Consider the following 6,717-nt stretch of genomic DNA (forward strand, 5'->3'; position numbering starts at 1 on the left):
TGGGAAAACATCATTGCCTCCTGATTGATAGATTCTTACAGGTGTTCGACTCCAGCTCATCTATTCACACTTGTTAGATTGTACTAGGTACCTTGACGCTCATTATCATTATTGGTGAGTGGTCTCGCGCTTGTTAACGGTATACTTCAATGACCGGTAATCAGATGATTTCTCACATGGTCGACTTTAGATCATTTATTCCCATCATGTAGAAATGTACCACGGCGGTTGGTGAAGACCCCGGGTTGCATCAGCATTTCATTGGTTCACTTGACAGTTGCTCATGTTGCTGCTAGTTGATACCACTCCACCTCATATGTTGCAGTCATTCACGGCGACATTTTATATGCTGGCACCTGAGTTTGCAGTGTAGTACCACCTTACTCCATCATATTCATATGGTACTTTTGGGATCAGTCTTTGATATCAGTGATCAACTTCATCTTTCAGCATCATTGACATTCTTATATGTGATATTCAGACATGTACTTGTTCGATCGTGATTAGATGATCCATTATGTATTTTCCAGTCTTTTATACTTGTATACTTAGTGGATCCGCTTGTACTTGATATGTGGACGTGCTTTACTTTCTCTGAGCATGGGTATGCCCGCTTCAGACAGTGTTTCTTTCTGATCTCTTTTTGTGTCTTAGCAAGCTGAACTCTGGCCCAACTAAAAAACTACTTTGGGAGAAGTATAAAAAGGCTTCAATGGGAAGGCCTAAAGGAGGAGAGAATAGAGAGAAAAATCACTCTGTTGAGATTATCCCTAACCAGGTCTGAAGATCCTTGTGCTTCCAGCACTTCCCCCCATTATAGGAAACCCTTGTTTCCTTGAGCTTTGATGCTATTTCACTAGTTAAGATACTTTGGTATGAGTCATGGAAGGAGTTTGTTGAAGGCTTGAGATTGGACGAATCTGGAGGACGGTTCCGCTTGGAGCCTGCGAGAGGAAGACTCAGGGGAAATCATTCCTTACTGTATTTTTGTTATCTATAATAAGAGAAACACTTGTCTTGTTCCTGATATTAATCTTCTTCATGCTTATGATATTAATGTTATGATTTGCATATGAGTAGTTGTTTCAATTGTATAACTAACTACCTTTCAATATGCTATGAAGTTAATTTCTTTATGATGCTTGGTCCATATACTGTTATGCTTCTTTGAATTGGTTGTTTTGCAGGTTAAAGGATCGAAAGGAACTACAAGAGGGTTTGGACCCTGGTTGGAACTACCCGAACGAAGGACCCCCAGGTGCACCTCTCTTCGCGTAGTTTGCTTATACTAGTATCATGGTTGTGTGGAATGTTTGTTTTTCATTGTAGATAACCCCTGCTCTACTAGGGTATTGACCCAAGACCCTAGGGGACTTTGTCCCTCAACACCATCCATATTATATTACCCATGTGCTACACTATCAGGGCCCAATATATCCTGTAATATTAGTATAGTGCAACTTCATAGCACTTACTCATTGTAACTTCCTTTAACTTGATATTACAAAAATATAAAGTTTTGATTCCTCGATCCCTTATGTGCTTATCTCCTTATTGTGCATATACCACAAAAAAACCACCCGTGACCACCGATTTAGCACTTAGGGACTACAATATCGGAGCCTTCCTTCATCACAACATTCTTTAGAAAAGTCTTATGAATTCACAGATTTTCGATGACTTCACCCCTTCTATGTTTGGCCTCATTACCGTTTCTCCCATATAGGGTTGTGTGTTGTGACCGTAGGCTCAACACTTCGGTTCTAAATCCTTTGGGCTCCTGTCAAGGGCCTATCTCCCTTTGTAATCGTGCTCTACCCTTGGTTCTTTTAAATGCTTGAAGCAAACTGCCTCTCCCCATCGGAGCTCCTCTCATCATAAGTTCTCCAATTTCCAATTAAAAATAGAGTTTTGATTCCACCTCCCTCCAATATTCTTTATATCACTTAGGTGCTCATCCCAGCTCTGCGCCCTTGGTCCTTTGGGTCCTCATGACCAAATGCCATTCAACATGGGAACCCCTTTCATCACATCCTTTTCAAAAATAAATTGCACAGGAGTTTCGCTATTCACATCCCCACTATGGTTCATAGCACTTGGTGCTCAACCAAACTCTACACCCTCGGTTCTCTTAGGTTCCCATGACTGGGTGCCAATTATACATTAGAGCCCCTTGATCAGATCAGAACTTTTTATAAAATAATTTAAATAGGGGTTACAAAATCTCTTTCCTCCGAAATTCTGCCCTCTAAGATGATGTCACACTGAGGTCATCATATCCACGTGGTACCTCCTAAGTGGTGACACATGTCACCCATATTTACCCCATTACGACCTCGAAAATGTTGAAACCAACTGCCATGTGTCCACTGTATGATAATTTCATGCCGACATCATCTGTCATGTCTGCTTCTCGGAGTTAATCACCTGCCACCATGTGTCTTCTTGAAGGAGAGAGAAAGGGTTCCCTCGGTTCTTGGTTTTTCATGTGATTTCCTTTGTAATTATATTTTCCTCACTACCTCGAGGCTTCTAAAGAGTTGTAATTCTTAAGGAGAATGAAACTCTGAGGCTCTGAAAGCTATATGCTTCTGAAATTAGATCGCTCTGAGGTTCCGATATCTGGTCGGTCTTTAAATAAATAATTGAGGCCCTTAGTTCTGACCTCTGAAATGTCGAAGTCTCGATATACCTTTTAGTTAGTCCTTCTGATATCAGCACTCGATATTCTTAGTCTATCTCTGATATCCATTGATCTAAAAATCGACTCCCAATATTTCGGCTCTCCTTTTTTGGCTCCCTTCTAGATCTCGGCCTCCGAACTTTGACACTTCCTCTTGGATTTCGGATTCCGAATTTTGGCACTTGCTTTTGGATTTTAGCTTCAAAATTTCAGTTCTCCCTTTCATTTTGACCTCCAATTTGTGGCTCTCCTTTTTGGCTTTCCCTTTAGTCCGCCAAGAATGCACCTGTCCTTCTTTGCACCAAGGATGAAAAATTGGACCATTTGACACAAATATAAGATGGTGTGATAAGTGACAACATAAGTATCTTCAATTTTTATCAATGTGGGTCTTCTCAAAAGCATGCATAATGGGTAATCGTTGGAAGTGGGATTCAATTCCGTATCCAACGAGTGTCTACACTTGAAATTTGAGTAAACTCATAAAGGTATAAGCCAAAAATACAATTAAAAAAATATTTTTTCCTCTTTTCCCTCCAAAATATTTACATGTACCTCTTTTTAAATTTAAAGGATTTTAATTGGTTTACATATTATGACATGGAAATTAGATGAAAATTTCATGGGCACTTTTTTGATGAATTTTCCCCTAATGTTCCTTTCTAGTTTAAATTCCTGCAATTGACATTTTTAGCATGCTTTAGATGTTTTCCAAGATTGGGTAATACTTGTGGTGTGCAGGTCATAATGTTGGGTTTTAGGGCATAACATTGTCATTTCCTCTTTTCATATTACTATTAACACCCTCCTTCCTTCCTCAACAACTTCTTCAACCGCATTGTTCACCAATAAGTCTTTTCAGATTTGTTTAAGGCTATCGTGTGCATTTCTCCTTATGCAAGATGGGCTCCTAAGGAGTACTAAGCTTGAAAAGACCACACATATTATTATTCCACCTTCCACTACCTTTCCTCACCTTCATATAAGATTTTAAGTCCTCATAATGCTCTCAGATTAATTCCTATAGTAAAACAAGGCAATCTTGGAACATCTTGTAGCAAGCTTGTCGCTCCTATAACACTGTGTAAAAGCTCTCCAAACTTGACCAGAATCATTATTTAAGCTATATTTTTTCCTCCTAGCCTTGCATGATGCCCCTAGGCTTTGAAACCAAGTTTGAGGAAGAGTAGAGACCACTTATGACTTGTCTCTTCACCACTGCAATTCATTTCTCCAATTAGGGTTAGTAAACACGTTCATGAATTGAATGTTACAATGATGGTTTACATGATTACTTTTTAAAGCACTTAGTGAACTTTGTTACTAGGATATGATCTCTTTTGAATGTACTTATTGAGAGTTGATTTCGTGCTCTTTACTTTATGAAAGTTAGATTAGGTTTCCTTTCTCTGTTTTATATTTCCTAGGCTAGGGTTTTATTTCAAGCATTTTCATTTCTTGCAAATAGACTAGAATTTACTTTAATTCACATTTTTTATTCTTGCAAGTAGATTAGCATTTACTTATATGCAACATTTCCATTCCTGCAAGTAGTTTAACATTTACTTTTATGCAACATTTTTCATTCTTGCAAGTAGATTAGAGATTCCTTTTATGCAACATTCTTTCATTCCTACAACATCTATATTTAGTTGGTAGAATGGTATTTGTACACCTTAGTTCGATTCATTGTCTTAGAGCAACTTGAGTAGAGCTTAGTTTACTATTCATACAACACTGTTACCTCTTAACTTTGTATGAACCCCAGGTTGATAAATTAAAGTTGGTAGCCCTAAGAGTTGCAACATTTTTGTTGCAATACCAGAGCCCATCACATGGTGTAACTCCCTCTTTAATTTACCAAGGTTAATTCCTTGCCTCGAGTTGTCCCAAGCCGCGTAATCATCCATATTCTCGTCCAAGTGTTTGAGACGCCCAAGTCCCGACATTAAATAAGAGTCACCAATTTTATATGGGATGATTCTAGAGGATTGCGAGATGAGGGAAAGGTATGTCATGAGATCGTAGGGCCTCCTAATAACTCATCCTTCCATTATTTGTGCTTGATCCAATCATTGCACCATATACTTGACATATAATTTTGTATCTCATGGAAGAGGTTTAAAAATACCATTACTATTATCCTAGGCCAAAAGCCCTTGTTCCATGGAGACTCCTTTATTAGTTAAGGCATTTTCCTTGGAATTCAAATGCCTTTTGACATGATAAAACTTAAATTTATCAAATTTCACAATTTGCAATTTTATCCTCTACATAATTGGAGGTTGATCAAGGCTAGAATTCCTTATGAGTTTAACCAATTGTTGGATGGCTATCATGGAGTCCCCAAACACCATCAATTACTGAATTTTCCTTGAAATGGCTAGCTCTAGCCCCGGTACCACAAAGCCAAAAAATCTGTTAATTGTAGCACTCCCCAAGCCCAAACATATTTACTCTAGATTTCTTCATTAGGGTGATAAATAACCTCTCCCACTCCTGCCTCCTCTAGATTACCTTTCGATGCTACATAAAAAGACATAAAGTATTTTCCCTTACTTATCCTCTAATTTAGGACTTCTTCATTATCCATTGTTATACAAAATGACTTTTATATCAACTAGTTTATGATTGAAGTTGCCAACATGATGTGAGACTTTACCTAGTTTTAGCCAATCCTGCTCGCTTGGTGACAAGTCGTCCAATTCAAATGGACCATAACCTTGAGTTGTGATATATTTAAAGAGTAGGTCTAGTGCCTTGATAGTTGTTATAGAGGAGTTTGGACGTTCACCATAAAATATTTCTTTGTTGCGTGTTAGCCATACAACCCAGCACATGTCCTTAGGAAAAGCCAACCGACATCACATAGACACTGAAATAGATTTCATGTTCCACTGGATTTTATTTTTCTAGAATTCAAACATATCACACTAGTTATTTGGAATGCTTGGAATAGTGGTGACACTATCTACACTAATTATAATTATAATTATAATTATAAATATAATTATAATATATATATATATTTTTTTTTTTACTAAACCAAAATGTTAAATATTACTTAGAAAATATCTTTTAACACTATTGAAAATATATATAGTGTGGGAATTTATCCCACACTATCACATGCGAAGAGAATCTGTCCCACACGTCCAAATTTAACTAGGCCTAAACGCAACAAATATTCAGCATGCTACTATAAGGCATTAATTAAGCGGCGGTTTGAAAAACCTACTTGGAAACGATTGGGATAGTTCCTACCCCATGACACCTGAACTTACACCCCCAAAAAAGGCGAAATTGCAGACATGACTTTTTCTATAATAACGAACCAGAAAAGGTCGACTGGCTTGTTGATTTTGAAATATTCCACCGCAATTTCATGTCGTTTTCCTACCCACCCACCCGTGAATCGAAAATATATTTTGTTTTGATTCACGAGGATAATTTTGCATTACATTTATATATTAAAACATTGCTATATATATTAGTTGGTTTGTTTTTTTTTTTTGCTTTCTGTGTTATAAGAATAATTAGGATGAGGGTGGAAGGAAAAAGAATTCTTTAATACTTTTTCACTGGTTATTTTTAACTATTTTTGAAATAGGTATTAAAGTTGGAAAAAAGAGATAAGGTTTGTATAAAAGGAATTATATATGTACGTGAGAAGAGGAATATATTTATTTAAAATATAAATAATGAATGATATTATATTTCAAAGATTAACTAAAAAAATTAATTTAAGCATTTTTTGTTTTTAATGTGAAGTTAGGGTTATTGGTTATATATAATGGAAATTATAGCGGTAGTTTAAAAATTATGTTTTTGTGCTTTGAAAGTTATGGAAATTCTAGTTATATTTTGAAAAAATTCTGCAGAGATTTTTGTAAATCCAAGTAAACGTTGTTTTAGGTGTTTTAGACGTTTTTGATAGTGCTGAATCCATTTCTACTATCAAAAACATGTTTCAAACACTACATCTACAAAAAAAAATCTGAAGTTTTTTTACCCAACCACTTTTGGCGATCCAC

This window comes from Pinus tabuliformis, chromosome 4_1 (genome assembly GCF_031772625.1).
Source record: "Pinus tabuliformis cultivar Carrire ecotype Pingquan chromosome 4_1, CPIR1, whole genome shotgun sequence".
In the NCBI taxonomy this organism is placed as follows: Eukaryota; Viridiplantae; Streptophyta; class Pinopsida; order Pinales; family Pinaceae; genus Pinus; species Pinus tabuliformis.